This window comes from Strigops habroptila, chromosome Z (genome assembly GCF_004027225.2).
Source record: "Strigops habroptila isolate Jane chromosome Z, bStrHab1.2.pri, whole genome shotgun sequence".
NCBI classification, from domain to species: Eukaryota; Metazoa; Chordata; class Aves; order Psittaciformes; family Psittacidae; genus Strigops; species Strigops habroptila.
In genome coordinates this window covers 26,799,415-26,826,525 of record NC_044302.2, presented here as the reverse complement: position 1 = coordinate 26,826,525, position 27,111 = coordinate 26,799,415, and the positions used below count along the sequence as shown (strand labels likewise).

Here is a 27,111-nt window from a genome sequence, read left to right as displayed (position 1 = left end):
GAATGTTTTTAGAGAAAAGGAAAAGCTTTTAGAAACAGGAATTTTGTGGCATGAATAAACAGGGCAAAATATATTAAGAACCCAAAGTCTCTTTAAATTACAGAGCAAATAAATGACTGAGCACTACTGAAAGATTAAGCTGAATATTAGGAAGGATCATCTAAGGAGGTAGAATAGGGACATAACTGAGGATTAAAGTACCTTAAAACTGGGAACATAAGTGTAGAAATTAAGAGAAGAGACGTAAGTTCCTCATGAAAGAAAATATGGGCCTCTGCCAGACAACAGATTATATAGAAACATTGTGAAGGGGGTTAATAAAAGCAATTCTTTCCAACATGACCAAAGTTGAGTGACAAAAATTACCAAGGTAAAGCTGAGTGAAAGTAAAACTGGTTTGGGTTAGTGATGGGAAGTATCTTGACAGAAAACCATATAGATATGTTAAGGAGGTACAAATTTTTTTTGGCTGGGAAATGTTGCTCATTGTATTGCCATTTTGAGAGTAATTTGATTAGTGGCTGGAAGAGAAGAGAATGCCACCAATTTCTATGTAGTCCTCTGTACTAATGCGAACATGAGAACAGGTCCATTTAGTACTGAAAAAGAAACTAGACAAGCTTTGTAAACAGAGCTGGTATCTAATGTATATTAACTGAGTTGCCTTTGTGGTGTACAAGCCCTTCTTTGGAGCCTTTTGACCCAAAACTCATCCTTTTTTTCAAGTTACAAAAGCTGGTCTAATGAAATATACTACCTCTGCTTAGAAAGAGTCTCTCATTTGTGATGTTAGACCACCTCAGCTATACTACCACAGAAACAGAAAATTGTTTTTCCTACAATACAGACTTAAACACATAACTTTCCTATTTAAATTCCTTTATTAGTTTTCTGAAACAGCCTCATATCAGCCCATCCTTCATCTGGCAATTCATTTATCAGAGAGGAATGATTAGATCTGGTTATGTTCTGCTTTTCTCTTTTGTACACCAAGTTATAGAAACACACACTTTTGCTTAATCCCTGACCTTCCTGGAAATGTCAAGAACTAAATATAGTCCTTCTAAAATGCAAAGTAAACTGCACAACATGGTAGAGAGCTGCTGAGCTGCTAACTGTTCATTCATTCTGTATAAATGTTAATATTATAAATATGAGTATGAGAACTATGACACTCCTGAACTCATCTGCTTGCCCAGAGACAGCTGCAGGCTTAAAACGAGGAGGAAGAAGGTAAGAAAAAAAACAACCCATCAAAACCCGCAAGGGAAATATATCAGTCTTCCCAAGGACCATGACAGCTGAAAAGTCTACATTAATGCTTCCAATCCCACTCAGACAGGTTTTTGGTTTTGATTTTTTTTTTTTTTCCCCAAGGACAAAAGAAGATGAAATGTATGTCAGGTACATAATAAGGCTAATAAAAAAAATGAAAACACCTGCATTGCACTGAATGGGGGTGAGGAACTGTCTCTGTCTGCGAAATATATGTCTTTTTCTAATGGTAAAGCTCATAAATTGGGATAGGTTGCTGCTTTTAAGTATACAAAATACACACAATATAAATAGAAACACATGAACTCAGAATACATCTGTTCTTAAAAAAGGAAAGAAAATACAGTGGCAATATAGCAAAAATGTACTTGTATTGTGATTACAACTGTCTGATACCTCTTATAAGCCCCATGATAGGAAATAAACCTTCACATACATTGTCTGGTGCCTCATGTCTGGAATTTTTGCATGTTCAGGATGAGGCATCTGTTAAAAAAATAGAAGGTTCTGACTATAGAGAAATAAAGTACATGGTCATATCTGCTAGTGCTAGCACACCATCACTTATTTGCTGAAACTACTTGCTTTCTGCCTCCCGGCTGTATCTTGACGAGAGGCATTTCTCTATGCTGGAAGATCCAAACTAGATTCACACTAGTTTGGAACTAAGAAAAAATGCATAGACAGACACGGCTCTGAGAAAGATAACATGGACTTTGCTATTAGGGAGAAAATAGAAAAAGATGCCTTGTGAGTGAAGAAATGGGAAGGGTGCCTGAAACAACTTACTTAGGTTGTCTACTGAGGAAGGAATTTTCTGTTGTTCTGACTTTTGGGATATTCTACAGATTTTTTTTGGCTTTGGTGTTGGACCAAGGGACAAGCAATAGGTACATTTCTGTTAACAATATTCACATGAAAAGAGAGAAAGAGATTGAATGAAAAAACATAAGATGCACAGCACACTGAGGAATTGCGCTCTGACACGATAAAGGGCTAAAAGAGCCTCAGTTTTGTACCTGCATCATTACAGAGACATGAATAGTTGATCTAATTTAGCGTGCTGTTCAGCCACATCATAGTCCACAGTTTTTGAAAACTGTATTAGGTAACTAATTCATACTTTCCACATGAGGATTTGTTCTCTATTTCACAGAATCAGAGCCTAACATCTCTCACCTTAAGCCCTGTAAAAGCAAATTTTCTACTGAAAGGAAATGTTTTTACCACAGAGGTACACCTACCACTGTCTACAACTACAAAAGTCACAAGTGAGCATCACAGCCTGCCTGCTGAACCTCAGCTGTAACCACTCCATTAGCACATGCAGCTGGATTTATTTATTTTATTCTTTACACACACAAAACACTTTGCATTTGGCAGTAGCCAATGCAAAAAGTCAACTTCCTTGATAAATATCCAAAGAAAACATACACATAAAATGTGCTTAATTTGCAGAGGGAAACGCAATGCAATTTGCTTGATAGTCTCTGTTCTATCTCGAATAAGCATTTTTTTTTTCTAAGCGGATCATTGCCAGCCTTGCTCATTTTATTATTGTTCTAGAAGCATGCTGAAAAAAACGAAAACATAATCAATACAAAGATACATTAGCTAAATCTTTTTGTGGCCTTGAATGTACATTATGTTTTCTCAGAAATGGCACTTTTTAATCTCTACCGATATGCAAGGTGAGTTTTGACAAAAGTTATTCTTAGAAACAGACAGCAAAACTAGCAGGCAGCAGAGTGTAGAGAATTGAATCTAAGATTAGGATGCAAACATGGCTGAGATCTGCTCCTTTTTCTGCCAAAAATATTTTGTGCCACCTTCATTTTGTACTCTGTTTCTCTGTTGGAAACCTGACGACAGTAAACCTGGGGATTTGTTCATGCAAATGTTCTGTAAAGTGAGTATTTGTTACACAATAGAGAAATTATGTGGGCTTTCAGTAAATATACTATAATTTTCATCTGGCATAGTCAGTGAATATGTAAACAAATACAGAAGATAATTTATCAGATTTAAAAATGTATGAAAGTAATGTTAAGGGCAAACTTGTGATCATAAAAATATTAAAATCTGTGTTTAAAATTATTGATTTCAGAAAGTTATAATTATCTCATATATCTGAAGCACTTATAGACAGATGTTGTTCTAGCACTAGAGCTTTTTATGCTAATGCATATCTTCTTGAAATAAAGATATTTGACAGTACTGTCATATAAGGTCCAACATGGTACACAGCAGATTCATCAATTTCCTGTTTCTTACCCTCTCTCTCTTACAGCATTCTAATCAACCTAATTAAAGCTTCGTTCATTTGAAATCTCAGATGACAATTTGTTTCACTCTATCCCACTGTGGTCTTTTTATAAAGAGAATTAAATTTGATCTTCTGACAGCAATTATTGAATGATCCCAACTGGCCTCAATAAAGACACATGGCTCACAGGCCTCAAAATCCAATAACGTGCCAAGCCCTCTCTTTCACTTGTACATCTTTCTTTACCTTGCTTTATTTTCTTAACGCCAATTAAGCTCATCTTATCAAGTGGAATTGAATGTCATTGTGTAGACTAATTCAAGAAACAGTGAATCAATTTACTTTTACAGACATACTGAGGTAGGGACAACATGCTCAAAATCATCCTTTTAAAATCTTTCCCCAGTTCAATTCACCTAGCTTTAATGCCTCTCACTGTGCTGCACATGACCTACATATGCTTACTTTTAAAACACTGACTACCATGAGCAGTGATTAGAGAAATATATTAAATATCCACTGTATGAGTTTTGCATTGCTTACAATTCTCCTCATAGTAATGCATCTCTTCATTAAGCACTTCCACTTGGTTAGCATTTCTTTATTTCAGAAATGCAAGGAAATATGATGGTCATGTAACTTCTGAGGTTAACCTCTTTTTTACCTTTAATTTCTGCTCTAATTTTTCCACACATGTTCAGTAGTATGCTGTGCAGAAACATTCCCATGATTTCACATAAAGGCAGGTAGCCTCAGGATTTGGAACTCATTGATTGTGTGGTACTCCAGGGAAATAGCTGAATTAAAACCAGCCTCATGAGACTGAAGTAGCTTCCATACACATCTGGCTCTTATTCTAAACTCTAACACCTGCCCGGAAATTTAACCCCCATCTTTTCTCTGAAGAACAAATGGGACAGATTTATCTACTGCCATTTGCTTTAGGTCAAAGCTGAGCTGTGTGGTGTTCTGCTAAATTAATTGCAAGGTAATTGATATTGTTTGACACAGTTTTTGAAAATATGATGCTCCATCCATTTTATGACCAGATTGCTTTCTCTGTGTTAAAATACTAAGATTTTGTATGTCCGCACATTCACCTTAAGTATAGCTTTAAGTAAAAACATATTAAAATACAGCAAACATTTTCTATCTTACTATTCCTAATGAATTGCTGTACAAAATAAGATTATGTGCGTAATTATCATCAAGAGAGTAACAAGTAAAAAGAGCTCAAAGCAATACTACTTCCACTGTGGTCAATGTTTTCTGTTTTTCTTTAATTTACATACGGAACAAATGTAAGCACAAGATTCCTTAAACACAAAAAAAGATAGAAAGACACTACATTTCAGTGCAACATTTTCTTTACTAGCAGGAAAATGTGCAAGTTTATGTAAAACATAATTAGACACATTTCCTGGCCAGCTGGGAAACATAATTTTCTTTTGTAAGTATTAAAAAAAATAAAGTGATGCCAACTACTTCTCAAAAAATAAAATAAATTTGTTCTTAAAGAACTTGCTAATGTTACACTTAGGAATTAAAAAAATATTTTCAAAAGGCAGGCAACAGTTTTAGTCCCAGAAATGCCATATGACTCCAGTAAATTTGAACTGCAAAATGCAGTAACAGTTGACAGAGAATTTCTAATAGCCCATTGAAATTTCTGGACATTAAAAAAGATTTCAGTACACAGTGCTGCAAATTATTTCTCATTGTATTTCAATAATGCCATACAAGATGTTAATTTTAGATCATTCTTTTGCTAAAACCAGCAAACCCTGTCATGGATTTAGTGCGAAGAGCTGAAAATATCCTGTGAAAGAAAAATCTGTACAGAAATCAGATGAACCCAAATCCTGCCATTACTCAGCACTGCAGCGGCATGCAGATGTTTGTAGTGGTTTAAGGAGTCAGCAGGGGCTGGAAACTCTACATACTCAACTCCAGCATGATTGCAATTGAACCTCATCAAAGTAAGAGCTCATAATTTGTCACAGAAAACAGCCAATTAACATACGTTAGAAAAAGGCTCCCATAAAGATAATATATGATTAACGATCCAATGCAGCTGTCACAAATCAAAATTCTGCATTTTAAAAAGAAATATCAGTCTGGGCTTCTGAATGTTTACATTGATAAGGATACTATATTTTGAAAAACTACAGAAGAAAAAGCCCCTAATTATAGTATTTCCTCCAGGTTTGGAGTTACAGCTCAGGGAGATCTTGGTACTAAAGCACTATTTACTGTTCTGGCTGTAAATAGTTAAGACCCTTGCCAAAACACAACTGTTATTTTGTTTTAGGTCTATTTTAAAGGCAGACGTTCATTGTGACTGAGGTGGCCTTCACGGATGCAGTTCATTGTCAAGACATTCCTCTGAAAACACAGCATGTCCTTATTGCTACAAAAAATACAGTACTGTAAAACCTTTCGCCATCGCCCCAGGGCCAGCGCTGTGATCCTAGCTATTCAAATGCACGGCCATGAAGAAAACTGCTTTGCGGCCAGTTCCTTTATTGCACATATTCATTGGGGAAAACGAGAGCTGAATGTAGCCTGCAACTGCCCTTTGAATAAGTACATCAATTAAAAATACTTTTCACATATATATATGTACGTGCGTGAAAAATGAAGCCTGTTGCTTTACTAACACACAAACCTGACTGTGATGTTATTCTGAACAATAAACCTTTTTCCTCGTATTTTGCACAGCAATATTTTAATTACTGAAACACCGCATAATTAAGCTGCTATTTTTCGCAAGCGTTATGGATTTTTCTTCCTGCTCTCATTTAGGATCCTGTGTGCCAGTCAGTAAGCTCTGAAGCTATTTGAATAGTACCTTGTTTGTATGTATGTGTGCATATGTGAGCGTGTGTCCTTGTCTTGACATCGTGTTGTAAAAGGAAGTGCTTCCTCTTTTTCTGTTTAAAAGAGACCCAAGAAAAACAAAGTTTTGAAACTCAGTAGACTGACTGGACATCAGTCAATGTATTTTTAAAAATGCTTTAACTCCAGTCAAATATAACCTTATGTGAATGGGTAAAAGCAGGGAATAACAGAGAATAATATAATGGAGATAGTATTCTCTGGAAGTGGAATGTGATGATTTTTAAGGATCTTTTCTCACTTTTAAAGTCCTTCAATGACTCAGAAATCTTGTTTCCATTAATGTGAGAGGCTGTAGTTTGTATCATCAGCATAATGTTAATTCTCTTTAAACAGCACTTACACGTACTGAAGTATCTGTTAACTTTAAAGCTATGGTTTCAAAAACCCTGAATAGGCACAGACTTCAGAATGTGCTAAAACTCAACATGCCAGGAGGTCGAAAGTAAAATTAAAGTGTTTAAAGCTACTCATGTGTGTAAGACTGTCTCAAAAAAAGATCAAAAGCACCGAACACTTCTGACCTGTTTACATGGAGCAAAATTTCCTACTGTTCTTTAATATTCACTGTGTTATATTAAGATAAAAAAAAAAATATTATGAATTGTGAATAATGTTAAGGTTATGCTGCCTTTTTTTTTCCTCAGGAGTGTGTTCATTGATTCCCAAGCAATCAGTAATATTTTTGATTAAGATCTCAAAAATAGCTGAAAATCCCAAGGCTTCTCTACTATTGAAACTTCACAGGTCTTTGACTGTCCCCAACTAATGACAGTAAACTATGCAGCCTCAAGCTAAAGAGATGACTTTCCAGTTTGCAATGAATAGACAAAAAGACAGGACAAAATTCATTCCATATCAATGATATTGTTATGTCTATAAGAAAATACACTTTTGGCACTAGAGACAGTTTGAGACAAGAATAATAAAATTCAAGGTTCAAAGCAAGTAGTACTTAAAAAAATGATACAATAAACAAGAGTCTGATGAGAACTGTAATTTTTTTCTCATACTTCTTTTTTTTTCTAGAATAAAACTACACGTTTTGGATATGACACCTTCAAACGTAGCATTTATTCCTAATTATAAATCTGCATTAAAAGCTTTCTAACAGCAGAATAATGAAAAGCAAGTTCATCATAAGGAAATACTGTGTCACTGATTTCCTATTCTGTAAACCTAGATTTCCTCCCTTCATACGAAAAATCAGACAATTGTACAATTAGATCATGCATAAATGACAAATAAGTATCAGTCCACTGCTATTAAGCAATGTATTTTCCAAGTATAATTATCAAACTGATCTGCTGCTTATTTATCACAATAACTCTAAGTGAGAAATCTCCAGCATTATTTTTTATTTTCCTTCAGATTTAACAAATTTTGCATGATGAAATACTTTAAAATGTTCATCCTCATATCTATCCATGTCGTGCTGCAAAACTGAAAACCATCTGAGTCAGTAATGGGTTCTACTCAATAGAAATGTCGACAGCATGTCATAACCTAATTGAAGATGTTATAGGGTTTTTAAAAATTATTTTAAAAATCTGATCGTAGAGCTTGGAAACAGAGCTCACTGAAAACAGTATCTCACTTTCTGATTGCTTCTGTGCGTGTGGGAGTTAGCAGCAATTTTTCTATTTACTTTAACAATAATAGCACTGAGGCTTCAGAAAAAAAGTTGAGGATATTGTATTAAATGTCCAAGACCACTCTATTACCAAGGCTGCAGGCTCTATATGGTCTTACCCACACATCTCAATGGCATTATCCTGATTAAATAAAGGAAAAATAGTCTGATGCTTCTCAGTCTCTCTGATGAGTCCACTGGGTTACTCTGGAGAGGAAAGATGAGTTACCACGACGTCGAAGGCTCTTAATCCTCATAGGCTACAGCAATAGTATACAGTAACAAAGCATCATAAAAATGAAGCATAAAAGTTTCAAAGTATATTATTAATAGTAACAATAACAATAATAATAATATTATAAATAATAAAAAAGAAGACTCTGTATCAGCCATGTTAATACAAAGGTGTTAGTCCTGTATATTATCTAGAAATGACCACTGAGGAATCAAAGGCTCCGTTTTTCAAGTTTGCATGAAAGACTACAGAACATGCAACTATTGGATATGTTGAACACATTTAAGCATAAATTAAGAACTTTAACGACAACTACAGCTTTCGCAGTTATAATTTCTAACTTACTGAAAACTTGAGGGGATACTTTCAAGTAATTTTAATCATCCAATACTTTCCCTCACCAGCTCGTGTATTTACTTTTCAACACCGGCAGCCTGAGACAAGAACGAACTGCTTTATAGCTCATGCCAGAGAAGCTTGTTGCTCAGCTGTCATTTTTTTTCTTGGCTCCAGTAGATGGAAGCAACTCTCTTGCTGGGTTTTAAGTTTAGTGTGTTTTTGGGTCTGTTTTTTAGGCCAAAATCTTTATTTTTATATTTCTCTTGTTGTCTGATGGTCCTTTGATGTTAGATTCCTAGAAAATTTGTTCCAGTTCCCAGAGCAATTTCTTCAGATGAGAGCCATGCGTTAGTTAAGTCTGTAGCTCCTGCTGAAACCTCTTGCAGGGATAAACAGAGCCTGTAGCAAATCTACCTGAGCTTGTTTCTGGAAACCTCACTGCTGCATGGTTCTGTAGAAATCACCACTGACATGGAAGAAATTGTTTGTGGTATGGATTCAGATGTGTACAGACTGGTAGTTGTCAGTCTTTCTTACAGTGTAATACCTTGTCTGATAAAAAAAAAAAACAACATCCTGCATTCTCTTACTATTTCATTTAAGCCAGTCCATCACTTGTTTCTCTCCATCAGTCAAAAAAGATGCTGACCATGACATTCAGCATCACAACCATGGTAGGGAAGTGTTAGAAGGATTTCAAGTACATGGTTTTAGGACTACAGGCCACCCTGCTCAACCTGGCTTCTCTGATGAAAAACGGAAGAGCAGCAAGACACTACCTGGAGCAGACTCTAAGGGTTCCTTCAACATTAAGCATGTTTTGCATCTGCTACAGACAATACATACTGTTGTCTGTACACACTCTGCCTATCAAGATATGCAGAGTAATAATATGTTTTCACAGCCTGTAAGTCAGTGCCATGTTCTCCTGCCATATAAGTGGGTGAGATTAGATGTTCGTCTTTTTAAAGACTTGTCACCCTCAATTAAAGAGATGTCAACTACTCTTAACCTGTATAGCATATGGTCACCCTGGTTAACGAAAGAGACTCCCTGAGTTGCTGCAGTCAAACCAGCATGTGCCGTGATCCTGTTGATTCTCACAAGTTAATCAGGGTGAAGTTGGGTCAGACATACATACTGCAAATTCTTTAGGACAGTGTCAGTCTCTTCCTATAAGCTTTTATGGTACAAAAATTAACAGGTAAAATAATGGGCCTTCAGTCATAACTGGAACATCAAGACATCCCTGAACTGTTCTACAGACCTACCTATAGTTCACAAAAGACGTCCAAACATGTGCAGGTAATAGATGAAGTTAGAGAGATTTCAACGATTAGTGTTTTGGATACACTATGCTAATAGAAAAGAGTGTGTTACAAATGAATTGCAAAACCAGGGTCCTGATCACTGAGAACAATAAAGATTTCATGACAATCTTTACAGAATTATCTCTCTCTAATGCCCTGGCCAAATTCAGTCTTGGATTATTACTCTGCTCATGTAAATTCTAACGCAGTTAAGAAGGCACTACTTTGTTTTTTGGTTTAGATGGACTTGGTGATGTTTTGGCTTGTTAGAAGTATTGGCATTTCACCGTGGTTCTGCTTTCAGAGTCAGGTGAACTAATCACGTTCCTTACTTATATTTTGCTTTGAATGGGTTATATAGAGCCCTATGTCATACTATACAGTCAGAAAGCTCTTTTATTAATGGAATTTCACCATGTTTGAAGTGAGCAAAGTCTTTCTCTCTTACCAGCTTTTCCAGGAAAGTAACAAAGAAAAAAAATATTTATAATGAAACTCTGTTCAAATTAATGAAAACATGAACATTTTTGCATTCAAAACCCCCCAATGAAATTAATATCTACATTTCCTCTTTTCAGAGATAACTGATTGCAACATGGCGTTTTTGGAAATACCATTTTATGGATGACTGTAACAATGCCATGAAAGAAAACAATGAACTAATCCTAAAGAAATTATAATACTTAACTCTTCAGGGTTGTCTGAATAAACCTAACGTGATAATCTTTTCTTCACTATCATATGGTTTATGTAGACACAACTAATATATCAAAGAACAGCTTCATATCGCTCAAGGCAACTCTTCCCTTATCAGCAGCAGAAACACACATTCCTGTAAAAGCTGAAATAACCTATATTTTCCCCTGCATTAGCTTCTGTACAGATCAAGCTGGTGGATATAATTTAGTCTTAAAAAAGGGCAAGGGGAATTGTGACATAGTCCCCGGGGTGTGGAGATCCTTCTTCATGTGAGTTCATTTTTTTTTTTTTTTTTTTTTTTTTTTTTAATAAAGTCAACTTTTCCTTTCTGGAAATGGATTTTAGTACTCACTGTTTTCTATAATGCATTTCTAACTGTTTTACAGTTGTCACTGAAAAAAAGTATCTTAAGAACAATTGTAATAGTGGTGGTATTTTCGATCAGATCTGTGGGAAATTTGACAGACTTTTTGTGCAGTAGTCTGTTCTTTTTTTTAATCTAATTTTTAGTAGGGTTATGGCAGTGATTACATTTCATGGCAAACACACCAGTTATTTCTTGACAAGTCGATGCCCCAATTTTGTATTAACCTGGACACATGAAATATCAGTATTTAGTTAAAAATGGGTAGAATGACCAACTTCCAGTGGCAGAAAGGAGTGTGTGGGTGGGGAGAGGCTTGATTGTGTGACTAGTAAATCAGATCACTGAAATTTACCAAAAAATATAATTTTTGACTAGAATACCAAACCTACTGCTCAGAAACAGGGAGTGACAGTCTTCACGAAAACAATATTAATAATACAAGAATTTGTTAACTAGAAGCATACACAGAGGACATAAAAGTCCACTCTTTTGGTACCATGTGAAAGACAGAACAGAAAATTCTCCACACAAAAAATACTGTGTAGAAAGAGAGGAACAAGCCTTCTTTTCCTCAAATATGTCAGTTTCACCCAGTCAAAGATAAGAGTTTTATGTATTGTATATAATTTTTTTTATACTAACCAGTTATTAAGTTTTGTAGGCAAAATGCAAATTCTCTATACCCTTTTGAGATGAACACCAAAAATGTCTGCTAAGTTAGAAAGTAATTTTACTTGCAATTCTTCCTCCAAGAACTTCTTAGTACAGAAGTTTTCATGTTGTAATAAATTAGAAATCAGTGATCCACAGAAATGTTGCTAACTAGCAGGAGATGGATATACTGCTATAGATATACAAGTTGGAGGCATTTCCACTACTGATAGTAATTGATAGTGTATCCTAACACTATCCTGTCACATACAGTATAGTTATTCTTTGTGTAGGGACTGTATTCTCTTGCCAGTGATGGGGGATGAAGTGTGTGGGGGTATTGTCTGATTAAATAGGACGAGAAATTCCTATTTCTGAAAACTTAACTGCCTACAAATTCTAACATTTGAAAATGACAGATGGAACTTTTTTCTACACCTGCATAGCTTCTTACTGAAGCTGAAATTTGCTTGCATGCTCTCCTGGAACAATGTATGGAATAATGGCTTTTAGCTTTGTTGGTCTGAATACTAACATAAATTGAATACTAACATGAAATAAAAAAACCAAACCCACAAAATTATTATTTGTTCCTTCCTATAATGGCAGCTTACACAAGGGAACACATGGACACAGGCATGGACAGAAAACATCAGAAACTAAGTTTAGATAAGGCAGAATGATAGCCATCAGCAACTCTGAACACTTTCTTAAATCCTAGATAGGCAATGCTTTAGCCTAAATTCAGGCTTTAGAAGGCAGTATCTGCAATGTATCAAACAACTCTGAACAAATCTGACAAGATGTCACACACTTACTTTGTGTTTAAATGTCTGCCACAAAAACAGACGACACCACCAGCTTTGGATGTGGCCAAATTCCACCTCCATAGGTCATAATTGTAACTCAGCAGTCCTGAGACAAACACATTAGTCAGAAACAGTAACTTCCAGTGGGTACAGATGTTGAGATTAGTTGAGACTAATCTAAGCAAAAATTATAGATATGGACCAATATAGTTTCTATTAAATTATATTAAACAAAAAGCAAAACCTTCAATTCTAAAAGCAGACTGTATTTTAGTGCGCTACTTTTTTACGGCTGACCGAATTGAGTTGTCTTTCAAACACATTTGAAAATAAGAAGTAGTTAAACAAGATAAAGGTGGAGCCGCAGAACAAGCTTGGATTTCTTAGCCTTCTGTTTACAACAGTTCCAAGGGCAAATCCTCTTTCCAAGGCTGAATCTCAGTCCACTTTTGCCAAATACCAACACTGACTTGCAGTAAGTTGTTTAACCTTTGCTACTGTCAATCAGATACTTCTTAAGCCTGAAATTAGAGCCCATAATTAAATTAATCCTACATTTTCCAAGGTACAGACGGCAAGATTCACTCACATATAATAATTTATAATTTAATTTCGGAAGGACAGTTTAGATTCCAGCTTGCTGTTAAATGTGCATGGAAGAATATAGTGATATATTTACTTATATTTTTATGGGGTTTTCCTCCACCAAAATTTTAGCCATATTTCAACGGAAGTGCATGGAGCTTTTTACTCTACTGGCTAAATATCTTTGTGGAATATAGTAAGACCTGAAATCAGGTGTAAAAAGGGTATAATTTGGGCCTAATCTCACTGAAAGAAAAGCACCTTGTGAAAAATATGATACAAAATGCTCTGTACATTAAGATCATCACTGAGTAATTATATATGTTTTAATCAGTACCTCTTATGAGATTTTTTTTTTAATAAGCATTATAAACTGAATCTTTTATGAACTACAGATCGAACACTAACATACGCTGTCACAGTATTTTTGACTAACTGCATGACTTCTTATGTTTCACTGCAGAAAATGGGCCCACTGTCATGGCTGTGGGGTTTGTATCTGCGTAGCAGGATTACATGTCATGCACATTATGAAACCAAGAAGAGTGAAGCATAAATATGTGCACTGTGTGGAAATGGAGGCTCATTTCAGCAGTGCTCTTCACCTGCTGTGACTCCTTTAAGCCCTTCCTGTTCAAGGAATAAAGATCACTAATGGCAAGTAATTTAGTTCTACATTCTTCTCTTTTGCCAGCTAGACAATAATCAAAAAATTCCTAGTCTGCATTTTAGGAGTGACTCTGTATTCCCCGTAACTGAAAATCTTGTAGTACTGTAGCATAACATTTTGCCCTTGCTGTCTTCAGTAAACGTAAAATGACTTTTAAAGACTTGTTGTAGCACAGCCGTTGAGACAACACATTCTACAACTTCATTTTTAATCTCTTGCTGCTTATCAGTGATTTGATCTGAGATTATGAAGCAGATTCCCTTGATCGTATTTTAGCCTGAAGTCTCTGTTCCCACTTTTTGCATCCGTGCACATGTATCTTATTTTCATCTTGCCATCCAGAAAAGATCATAGAATCACAGAATCCCAGACTGGTTTTGGTTGGAAGGGACCATAAAGCCCACCCAGTTCCAACCCCCTGCCATGGGCAGGGACACCTTCCACTAGACCAGGTTGCTCCAAGCCCCATAAATGCATTAGTTACATAAAATGGAAGAGAAAAGGAAAATACTTTGAAAATATGTAATAATGTTCCAACTTCTGAAGATATGCTAAGGAAAATTGCAGTATAAATGAGCATTATATGCAATATCCTGAAGAGATGAATCTTCCATTAGAACTGTACACACAGAAATTTAAGTAACAGAAGAGCTCTGATTTTTTCAGCATCTGACTTTTCTAGTGTCCTCCATCTTAGTATATGAACTCATAGTAATGCCCATGGCATCAATTCTTTTGCTTCTACCCTGTCTGTTTGCAGTAGTGCAACCGCCTTTAATGCTGGGGAAAAGTTCATCATTTTAGTTCTTCTTATGCCAGTAGACTAAAAATATGTCCCTGTTGCCACCTTGCTCATCCTAATGTAATATTCCAGCTTTACGTCACTACACACCACCATCTGAACTTTTCAAAATTAATGATTGACAAAGACTCCAAAGAAATCTTCACTTCTGCACCCCATCAAGTCCCTGCATATTACAAAAAGGACTGAGGTCAAATGAGAAACAGAGAATTGAAGGTCCTGAACAGCAGCTTGTTTAAAGATATTTGTTCAGGATAAGAAGGAAAAATAAATACACATTCATTTGTAAAAAGGGAAAGATTTTTTGTGTCTAATACATTAGCAAAATTGTTCAAGAACAGTTCATCCTCACACAAAGATTACTTGTGCAATGCTGCCAAGGTCAGGTTCAGCCTGAGTTATCAGCCGTGGACTGCTAAGTGCCAGACAAGCAAGCTAAGCTGCCTTGATTCTCCTTTCTGCAATGCATAACAGCCAGATTCTAACTGCATGTTGAGAAGCAGCTAAGTGAATAACAGTTTCCTTCAATTTAGAGATAAACGTTGCATTCTGACATACTTCTTATTTAGTTGCATAAATTCAGACATATGTAGGGCATAAATTCCCAAAGAACAGTGTCCTAAGTATCCAATCAAGCAGGAACAATCGTGAAATATTTTCATTCTTTAAGGATAATTTTGAGTCAGCTCACTATGAGTATTTTTCCAGTATGCAGTTGCAACCAGCACTGAAGCACATTATCTATTATTTAATGTAGCAGGTTTACGCTTTTGATTTACAATAGTGTTTTGAGAAAAGAGTCTGAAACAGAAGAATGGATTATTTAGCAATGATCTGTGAAATGTGCTGCATATCTCTACCTATAATTGATCAATATCCTTATTGTGAGCACCAGGTATAGCATGACTAAGAACGAATAGTATGCTTATATTTGTTATTCAATCCCTGAACTGTAACTGAGATATTTCTGTCCTTTGAATAAAAATAGATTAACACATCTCTTTTACGTTTTGTATCTAGGGAGAATAAATCATAAAGTGAAAGAATGCATGGTATTCCACAATGCCACAATAAAATTTCCTCATAGGAACCAGTGCTATTAAAAACACCACGTTCTACTGGGATTGTGGTTCAAGGCCTAATAAGTAAGTTATCCTGAAGACTATCCAGTAATGAGGATTTGTAAACTCCCAGCTTAATAATATGCAATACTTTTGGATTGTTTCAAGAATTATTTGGGCTAAAAAGTTCTCTGGTATTCTCACTGACCGTAATCCATCAGAAGACTACTAAAAATAGTAAGACAAAAAAACCTGTTAAAAATTCATCTATTTAGCTGACTTTGCACTGAAGCTAAATTTAGAAAGATCTAAATATAATGAAGTTAGCTTCAGGTATGCATGTCAACTTCCTCCATTTCCTTCTTTTTTCCGGAAATAACTAATTTGTAAAATTTGATTTAAGGGGGGGGGGGGGGGGAAGCAGCAACTTTTTTTTTTTTTCTGATCAAAACTAGCTTTCACTTTGTAATAATACATACAGTCTCGAAAATGTTCTGAATTCTGACTATTCAGTAACTATTTCAGTAACTTTCATCCATGGAATACTTTAAAATAAAAAGGATTTAAAATAATTTAAAAGCACAACACCAACCAAACAGCCAAGTGAAGGCTTAATGGCGCAGCATCTTACTTGACGGAAATAATTGTGACATCTATACAACATCCAAAAGTAGTAAACTTGAACAAATGTGTGAGTTTTTGCAGTACTATGGCATGTAGCCCCAAACTCACAAGTGTGAGTTTGTAATTTGAAACAAAGAGTTCACTTGAAGAGTTCACTGAAGGCTGCAGAACTGCTCATGTACCTAAAGTTAAGTACATATGTAATTGTTAGTATGAATGAAATCACAGACATTGTTACTACATCCCAATGAGTGAAGCAAGCCAATAAGAATCTGAAATCAATGAGTACATTAGAGATGCAAAAGCAAATCCTAGATGCTGTTCATAAACCTTTGTTGGATACAAGCTGCGTGCTTCTAAATATGGGCACTGTATTCAAGTGAAAAGTGGTATTATCAGTGCATGGAGCAGTATTTAGAGTCCCAACTGATTCCACAAATGAATTCAGGTGTGCAAAATGCAACTAATTATTAGACTGGAAATGCAGACATGGCACTGAAGAAAAAAGCCTTGTGTATTGCACTTAGTACTCTGTGAATGCCCACAAGTGTAGGATCCATCTGACCTCATTGAAGCCATAAACATTTGGCATCTAGTCTAAGCTTCTTCAAACATAGGCGTACTTTATCATCAATGGAGAAACCTAGCCACCATTTAAACATAGCTCTAGACATCTCACCATAATTACAAGGACTGTAATACAAGTAGCAAGACAAACAGACAGCAAGATAAGCAGACAAAGACGATTCCTTGCTATCTGAAGCTTTATACAGCTGAAGTGTAATGATTCAGACTGCAAAATGGGAACAAGAAAGGCATAATTCCTTATAAAGAAGAGGGATTAAGATTCAAACACATTTTTCTTAATATAGTAAATGAAATAATAGCCCATGTGTCCTGTTTAGTAAGCAATTATATTGATACTGTGTGTGTTAACATGGAAAAGCTTGTACCTGTATCATGCAACATGAAACTCGTCATTAAGAAGTCTCTCTCAATAACTACACCACTAACATGCTTAGGTCACTCTACAAATAAAGAAACAAGAAAATTCGAAGTAACAACTCCAACAAGAATTGAGAGCAACCATAATACATACGGTCTTAACAGGAATTATGCTGAAAAATAATAGTGGAGAAAAAATAAGTAGCCAAAAATGTGAATTTAATTTTAATGTTTTCTGATAAGGATATATGGTTTGAGACAGATTTCCTGGGGGAGTTCCTTAACTGAAGGCCTATCACAGCAAAGGACATAACTTGCCAACCTAAGATGTGATGCCGAGATTCCTAAAATGTGCTATGGGGGTGGTGATATCTGTCAAGATGATATTTGTGGAGGAGTTCTTGAAAATAGCCAGGATCTAAACCATTAAGGATTTTGAAACTAAGAGAGCAAACTTTCAAATCAAACAGCTACTTCATAGCAGACAAAGTAAATGATTTAAGGTACAAGGGGGATGATCATATTTGCTCAAGACAGAATGGGAGTGTGTCACTGCATTCTGAACAGGCTGCAAGTGACAGAGCTGAGCTGCTGGAAGCCTTTCTAGGAGGGAATTACAATAATCCTCTCCATCAAGAAGGCATGTGCTGCTGCTATGAGGTCATCACAGGATAAATAAGGGCACTGTCTGCATCAAGCACACCACTAAAAAGACATTTTTAAATCTCATTCAGTGCAGAAATCTCCACAGAGGAGAATGAACTGGACACTGGAATTTTTATTACAATTTCCTACTGCACTCAAATCCCCCAAATCAGTTTGTAGTGGCATATAAAAAGAGAGAGCAGTCTCCTAAAGGTAACGAATAGACACTGGTAAGATCTGCGCTTTTGCTGAGGCAGAGGTAGCTGGCTATCCTGCCTGTGTGAAAACAGAGCTACACTTGTGGAATCCCTGGAGTGAGAGGCACACAGCTCCTTATCGCTCAAACTGGGATGAAGTCTTTGATATTGAGCATTCCTGCAGTTCCCGCTGCAAGCATGTACTTCATGGCATGATTCTGGCGTCTGCCAAACTAACCTTGATCTTCAGCACTGAAGAACCATAAAATAATTTTATCATTAATCTGATAGTCTGCAGGACAGAATAGCTGGCTAATGCAAGCATGAGGCTTAGCAAATAGAAAGTACTTGATTTCCCCATGCTTGTGCAAACTAAGATTTCCTTGCATTTGTGAGTGTTGAATTGGCCTATAAATTGAAAAATATATTATAAATAATAGCACACAAACCCTCCTTGTGTTCTTAAATCACAAAGATATTAAATATGTATACAATCAAAATGTTGGGGAGTTTTGGTTCACCAAATTGAATCAGGCAAATAAAGCATCATTACATACATCTTCTAATACATCTATATAACAATTACATCCTGAAAACATAACAAATTATTCACACTATCTGTAAACTGAAGGATTCAAAATAAAGCACTTATCAGCCCCCAACGAGCAATAAATTACTCCTTTAAAAGAGAAAGTGTCTGTGGTGTATAAAGTATACGAAACTTCTAGTAGCATGATTATTAAAAGTAACAGCTTGTACCCCTGCAGCCTGACCGAGTTAGAAAGTTCAGAATGGAGTGGGGGAACTAGCTGATGAACTTCTGTAAACTATAGCAGTAGCCTTCATGAATAATTCAATATATGCCCCATCCCCTCTATATCTCAACAGACTAACAGCTGCAGCTCTCAAATGACAAGTGTTATTTTTTCAGAAGCTTCTGAAAATAGTATACTGATTATAAAATAATGTATATAATAAAGTAAGATTTCCCCTCCCTGCTTTTCACTTCTGAGTTACAGGAACTCGTGAAGTTTTACAGCAAAAGGAGGAATTTTCAGACAGACTTTTTTGTTTATGCAGCAGGTCTACAGAAGCAGTTGGGAAAAGATTTCAGGTCCTCCACTGAATATTTGGTTCCCTACCCTAACACAGCCACAAAATTCACCCAGATTACTGTGTCTCCAAAACCTCATTCAGAGTAGCTTTGTACAAAGCTGCAAAATTACACTTTCATAACATGGATCTTTATCGTGGCTTCATGAAAACAGGAAGAAACTTTCTGGTTTGACGTTTTTGTATCGAACATTTTCGGAATTGTTCTGTACTTCATAGTGAAAAACTGGCACTTCAGGATGTCAGGAAATTCACTGAACACATTTGGTGAATATACTGATGTGAACAGAGTTTCTCTTGTGCTAATGAGACTTCAGTAAAAGAGGACAGAAGCCTAAAGAGATCGTAACACAAGTTTCCTTGATGACAGTGCAACTGCCTGTACCATCACCCCAGTGCAGGAGGAGAAATGGCTTTCACAGAATGTCTTCTCACACTCCAACATTTAAGTTTGCTTAAACAATTTGAGGTTTGGTGTTTTGTTTTTTTTTTTTTTTTTTTTTTTTTAGTTTTCTGAAACTCAAACTGTTTTTTATTTTTCTTTTTTTTCCCACTGAAAAGACGTTTTGGTGGCATTATGTAACAGTGGGTATTTAGGGAAGGAAAACATTAGCTTAATGTAATGCTGAAGTAACTACACATGTAGCTGTTTTCTGATTTACTGAGAAGCTACTGTGTGCAGCACTTCTGACTGAAAGCAGTAGTGGATAAAATCTTTTTTAATGATACAGACTGAAAGATCAGCTTGCTGGTTTGCATTTTTTTCTTTTTTTAATAGAAATATATAATTTTTTATCTATGTGACAGCCTCTCTCTGTAGAACTGCGCTCTGTGCACAAGAGAAGAAAAACTCTGCCTTGCGTGCCCTACATGGATATAAAGATTAAGCAAATATTGAAGATTTGAAGGTGATCCTGTTGCCAAGAGATAAGCTGAAAGATTTCTTAAACATCTGCTTTACCTTCTTGTAATGAATGGTTTCTCTTCTCAGCTCCAGAAATGCCCTGGCTCTTCTTGTTTAACGTAACGGCAAGATTCTTCAGTGCTTGAGTTGCCCAGTGCGTCTCGTGTAGGCATGACTTTAATTAGGATGCAAATTATTTTACTGACCATTTGAGTAAGATCTTTCTTGCGCTTCAACTTTTTCAGAATTGGAGTTTTATCTCCTAATGATTCTTTGTCATAGAAACACAAAGTAGATTTATATGACTGACTGCAATTTATATTGATAATTCTAATACAAAATAATTTAGAGGGAGTTTTCATTTTATCCAACAAATGGATGTTTTCTATACAGTAGGAATCTGCACAATCAGAGCACTATAATGCACATTGTATTTTCAGCTGCTTACATTTAATATTTTAACAGCTAAATTTTCAAACAAACTAAACCAGAATTATAAGACTTTGGAAACAACAAAGCTGTCTGTTCTTATTTTCACATTTTTTAGCTAACAGAAATAAAAAATTGGAACAGTTGTTGAGATAGTGTATTTGAAAGCTTAATAACACTGCCAATTAAAAAAAAAAAAAGTATTAGATAGCTTTGTCAGTTGAGCTGTTTTCAACATAACTTGTAAGTGCTACTACCAAAGGGCTGCTTCATCCTCAACCATCTTAACACAGTTAACGTTGATAATTTTTCTGAATACTGTAAAAAGTACATTCAAAAATACAATTGTTTTTTACAGAATAACACATTCATAATTAAAATACTGTCTGTATTTTTGCCAGGGAAAAATTGTAGCACAAATTGAAAGCTAAAATAGAATTGACTGAGAATTGATTACTGACATTTTGTTTGTTGAATATAGTGATTGGATTCAAAATGACTAATTTCTAAGGCATCTCCTGCACTGTATAAACACATGCAATTTCTACTTATGAGATTTATGCATGTGGAACACGACTGCATACCACAGCCAAATCTGTGTGCCATTTAAGTCAGTGCTCAACCCTGGCTCCAACCAGACAGTCCCCTTCTCTCTTAGGTTGTGGATAAGTGGAATTTCTTCTTGAGTAATGTGTTAGTTCCACATCCTGAGGCAAACAGATAAAAAAGGATAAGTATATTTTTACAAAGAAAAATTCACCAAACAGTCCTTTCACTAGGGGCAGTACTAGCCCAGAAATTCCAAGCTATCATTACTGGTGAAGAGCCCTGTTCCATGAATAATACATTTTTGGGGCCAGCTCAGAACACAAAAATAGGTTGTCTCTGTCCATGAAAGGTCCACATCTAGGCTGATACAGGGAAAAAAACCTACTTCATACTGCTACGGAGGGTGGTTCCCCCATTGGAAACACGCTACTGGCAAGGCACTGGAAAGCATTTTCAAGTGAAAAGGCCGATACTGTTCCCCCTTGTGAACAAGAAGAAAATGTAATTTTTTAGTATTGATTTTACCTTAATTTTCCAGTGTATAACTATACACCAAACTTATCCCTTTCATGATATTTTCTACTTCTTTACATTACTGTTAACAGTGTTAGAAGGCATAAATGAAAACATATACAGGACTTACTGACCTATTCTATATATTTGTTTAGCTGAAGATTCACAGTATCTTCATATCATCACTTAAGCAACTATCAGTAATTACTCCCGAAACATTACTGGGAAGCTGAAAACACTACTCCCTAATCAATGGAGATGAAAGCAAGTGGAATAGAAAGCTAAGTGGTTTTTTGCTTATTGCCTAATCAGCTTTCCTTATGGATTTTCTTTAGATGGAAGTTTTCAGCTATGTCTTACATGAAAAAAAAAAACCCACTTCAAAACCAAAACCCAAACCATCTTGACTTTACATCTTCTCACTTGAAATATATCTGCAGCTAAGATCAGCACTGATGACTGAAACAGACTCTGAAACTGGTTACCTTACGGAATGGAATTTCTATATAATAAGTAAGTCTTCAGCTTTGGAATTTATCATCTGATTTGTTCAATCTGGATGTGTATAAATTTTGTCTTTTTTACCGTATCAGGTTCCAAGTAGGATTGTGAAGTACCAGGCAAACAGATTTGAGATTCCTGTGCTTAGCATTTGGATCTAACAGCAATATATTGCTATGCTGAACTGCAGTTCAGTTTCTAGGTTGATTTGGGGTTTTTTTTACATAAAAGTATAATTCATTGAAGTATAATTCATATGCATAATTTAAAAGAGAGTGTATTAAAAACAAAGCAAGATAAATACAGCTTGGCGTAACAAGAATGTGTTGCGTTCTGTAGTCTCATTTGGATTTTGGTCTCTTTCCTGACGCCTTGAAGACGTATCACTTCTTGTGACATGTCTGAGGATATAAAATCTACTCTTTTAGAAATGTATTAAATTATCTCATTCAAGTATCACTGCCCAGCTTACTAATAGGTGCGCTGGTGCTGTTGTAATATTGGTCTTAAAAGTGTGATACCTAAGTGGTAACAATACTGCTGGAGTTGAACTGAGCCTAACAATCAAGACAGAGAGATAGCAAAAGAAACCATCTGAGGGTCCGATTTACTCTTAGCCTTCTTTCTACATTATGTGTCATAACTGTTATACTGAAAATACTTGTCTCTGGGAGATACACATTAACGATTCCCATTCAAATAGTAATTTTTGGACTAATCAGAAAAGTCAGTATTATTTGCAGAAACCCTAGAAAGATCCAGCTCATATGTTAAAACAAAACAAAACAAGTAAAAGTAAAATATGGGGGTTACTGTCATCTTCTAATCCAACCTGTCTATAAAACCAAGAAAAAGTTATGTTTGGGATGTTTATATACATCATTCCCATATCTGCATACACAAATATAAAAGTATATCAAAAATTAGTAAAAAATACCCTATTTCTAACCCATAATATGGAAGAAATGTAACTCTAGAACAACAGGAGAAAGACTTTCACTTTATACAGTAACTGTATATATATGAATAAAGAGCACCACGTGTTTATGGACTGATTATTTTTATGAGGTCTAACTGTGAAGAGACATTTTGACAGTTTTATTTACAGTGTAAGGCATACCCGGAGGCCTGCAAACATAGTTTGAAAACCATATATATTTGTATATAAAGCACACAGATATATATATGTACATATGTATAAATATATGTACATGATCACAGGAAGTGATTTTACAGAAAAACCACAAGCCTAGCTAACATGGCAATCTACCACTAGCGTATTTCTAGATAGCCTTTTTAACATACACACCCTATCAATAACATAAAATATGCAATTATGTGAGGTACAAAAACATGAATTCAGAGTTTTAAGTATATAAAGTCACTCCTCAAAATGTGTTTAAAAATACATCTTAAAAATACACATCAAATTTCTTTAAATATTTAATTTATGTTAATGTCTATATGCAGCTATTTAAAATACAGCCAAGTCACTAAGCTCATTAAACTGTTTCTTGATTTTGGGAATTAATGGAGATTTCCACTGTTGATGATTTTTTTTTTTTTTTTAGCTGTAGATAAAAAAGAATCCAGAGACATCAACACCTCTGAACAAAGTACAATTTGAAGATAGAAGTTAGATCATTAAGGATGAAAATAATAGCATAACAGGCAACATCAGCTTGTAAAACAAATTCTGTTCTTAAACAAACATCTAGTGTGCCCATACATATTTAATGTCAACAGTTTTTTAACAGCTTAGTCTGAAACCTTAGTAGCCCAGTGTGGAATTTGCTATTGTCAGCCCTGCTTTCACTGGGATAGAGGTAGGAAGCTGCAAAGAAGTAACCCAAAGTTGTATTTACCAAATTTAAGTTGTTGATCAATTTTCCTCTGCCAAAGACATAATGGGAACACTCCATCACCTCATAAACAGTATTATGCTGGTGAGACACCTTCCATAAAGTTAAATTAACACACCAACATTTCCTACTGAATACTGAGAACTGCAAGACATTCTTAATAGTAAAAGTATCTGAATTCCTTTTCTTTCTACCTTACTCATTTACCCTGTTTGTTCATACTGTTAATGCCATGAGGCAGAGGCTGTCCGTTAACATGTATTTGCTCAGCATCATGCTGTACGGGCCCTCACCTCTGTTAGGACCTGTAGCTGTTACCACAACACGAGAACAAGCGGTAACCATTCAGGTTTAAAGTTTTTTGTTTTCTGTAGGCAACAAAGTCTAAACCAGTCAAATTTAATTTTTCTGTATCTATCTACTTAGCTTCTTATTGGACAAATACTTTGCATTAGAATGAACACCCCCTTCCCTTACACAATATGCTTTTGTATGCTCAGTATGCATGCAGGATGCTCAAGACTCTACATTTTTGGATGATTAGCAACATTTATAAATTGGAATATAAAATTTTAAAGAAATAACATAAAATTTTCAAAAAAACATTTGGGAAATAAGGCTTATTCCAAAATGGCCAGGGTAACTGCCACCACTTGAAACTGATGTCTCTCAATGTATTGTGATGATTTCCTATATACAATTATTGGCAAATCTATATTTTACAGGAATTAGTAAATTAAACTAGGAATTAAAAACACAGCTAAGATGTTAAATAAATACCCTATTTAACCAGATACAGAATAGCCTGGATAAAACCCTATGGTTGAACAATATACATAAAAACCTAAAAAGAATGAATTTTTTCTCAGTTACTTTTTAGAAAAGAGAATCTTTTATAAGTGACTACAGCAGCATGTTCTGTCACATTCTCTCCATAAACTGAGCCCTGTCAGTGACAGCAAAACAGATTGTGTGCATCTGCTGGGAATGAGCCAGATGACAGTGGAAGAAACACACATGGATACCTTGGCACAACAACTAAAGAAGTAGAAGAAAAATGGACAGAAAGAAGCAGAAAGTTCTAAACTTTCATTAAAATGGCTCTCTAACAAAAGTGAAGTTACCTAAAAGTCTGTTGCAGACTGTATGCTTTGCTTTAGACTGTAACTTTCCAAAAGCAACTACATATTTATAGTCTACGTTGTCTTGTTTACTCCCTATGGTACTCATATGGCCACCATTCCCGCACTGTCTGGGTCCTGCAGAATTTGCCTCAGGGAAATACCATCCTCATTCTACAGACAGGGGATTGATGCACCAACAAAGTGAAATCAATTGACAGCCCAAGATGGCTCTAAAAGTGATCAGTGATTTACAGACTTCAGTACAGAACTGCTACCACAAATAGTGGTAGCTGTGTATTCTCATGTAAAAGGAGAACCTGATAGTCACTAATAGTTAAAAAGCACTCCCAAGTATTGACTCATCATGGCAGCAGAACTGCATGCTGATGCTGAGGAATGAATTCAGGAATACTGCTGAGTCTCTAAACTGACTCTTTTATATCAGGCGTAAAGTAACTTACATTGTTTTCCTTTTGGGTAATCACTTGAACACACCAAAAAGATATGGAAGCTCATTTCTGTTTCCTATTTTTTTTTTTTTTTTTTAAGAAAACAGTGTTCTGATTACAAGGACATATAAACTTTTCTGAATTTTGCTCTGATTTTTTTACACACTGTTTTGCCTTGTGTATCAGGAATAAGATGTGACTGCCAGCTGACTAAAGATTAATATAGCACCTAATGGTCCAAGTAGCTCAAGTAATCTATTTAAAGGATCTGGAAGCCTCATGAGGCTAGCAGTCTCAGCCTGTTATGTATTCCTTATGCAGTGAGTATCTAGTATTCTGATGGCACTTCAGAATCACATTAGTAAAATTGAATGATTTGGCATTTATAAAACTCAAATATATCATTACATAGTACAATTAACATCCAGCAGACAAAAGCTGATGTATACTCGCCTAGTCTGAGAAAAGCTCTAGAACAGCGTATAATGCACCTTCACGTTCCATCTCCTTTCATGACGTGTGAATGGCAGCCGTACATGTACAGACTTTAACACTCAAGAGGGACTTTGAAAACTGCTTAAAATATTCTTGATCAAAGAAGTGGTAGATCTCTACATATTCTTCCCAGTATGGTCCGGAAGAGAAGATAAGGAGATCTTCTTTTGAAATGTTCTATTCAAATGGTACCTTTGTTTCTAATGAGTCTGGAAAAAGAGTCAGAGTGGAACTGAGAAAAAGAGGTGGATGTTAATTAACAGCATGAATGATAATTCTGTATATAAAGCAGTTTTTAGTAGGTCATCAAGTCAGCAGAGTCGTGATAGAATATAGGAGCAAAAGATAGTTTCATATACTCACTTACATCTGAAACACTATTAAATAAGCAAATCAGTACCTCTGTATACCTGTTCTTTTTGTATTTGTGAAATTGCTATTTCACAGAAGTAAAAAAAAAAAAAAAAGGGAAAAAAGTACATTTTTACAGCTCATAAACTGTTTCAAGCTCTTGGATAAATACTCATCAAGGCTGAATATCAGCAGAACTTTTTAACTAGAGTTGTTATTCTTCTTCATTAATTCAAGCATAATAATGTGGTCAGGAAGCCAGGTTTGGATTCACACCCACATATTCAACAGGCACATTAACTGTACAAGAAACTGGCTGAAGAAGCATGCACGCCAGGCCACAAGGTCTTTCCTAAAGGACCACCCAAGCTCTGCTGAAGATGACTGAGAACATGCACTTAATGGTTATTTTTGAACTATTTATTCTCATAAAGGTTTATTAAACACTCCTAGGTAGCCTGAGCAATTTGTGGTACCCTGAAGCTGTACTTCTGTCTCAACCAACCTATAATCAATATATTAGTCGTTTTACAGCACGCTCATTGTCCACATATTCAAACACCTCTTCATGTTTCTTACTCCTACCCTAGATTTCAGAGCTTTGCTACACATGGTACGTCTCAGTTCAGCAAACAAACTCAAAAAAAAAAGAATGAGGCCACCAAAAATTATGACAGACTGACAGAGAGGTATTTATGAAAAATCGTTTCATGTATTAATATGAACATGCTGGTAAATGTAAAGATAAAACAAAAGTCACTTTCTTCTTATACTTCGCATTTCATAGAGTAGAATCAAAATTTTCAGACA

At 35.5% G+C, this 27,111-nt stretch overlaps 1 protein-coding gene across 18 annotated transcripts in view; it reads right to left on the bottom strand.

Moving 5' to 3' along the window:
* The window catches only part of MEF2C (myocyte enhancer factor 2C), a 128,788-nt gene that overhangs the window by 86,080 nt on the left and 15,597 nt on the right, over positions 1-27,111 (bottom strand). For 2 of the 18 annotated variants that reach the window (XM_030470522.2, XM_030470527.2), the window contains one exon: positions 25,909-26,159. The exons of 14 other annotated variants lie outside the window; for them this stretch is intronic. The gene's annotated coding sequence lies outside the window, so the exon portion shown is untranslated. Of the gene's footprint in view, positions 1-25,908; positions 26,183-27,111 lie in introns of those variants that run through there. 2 more of the 18 variants (XM_030470526.2, XM_030470532.1) reach the window with 2 other exon arrangements.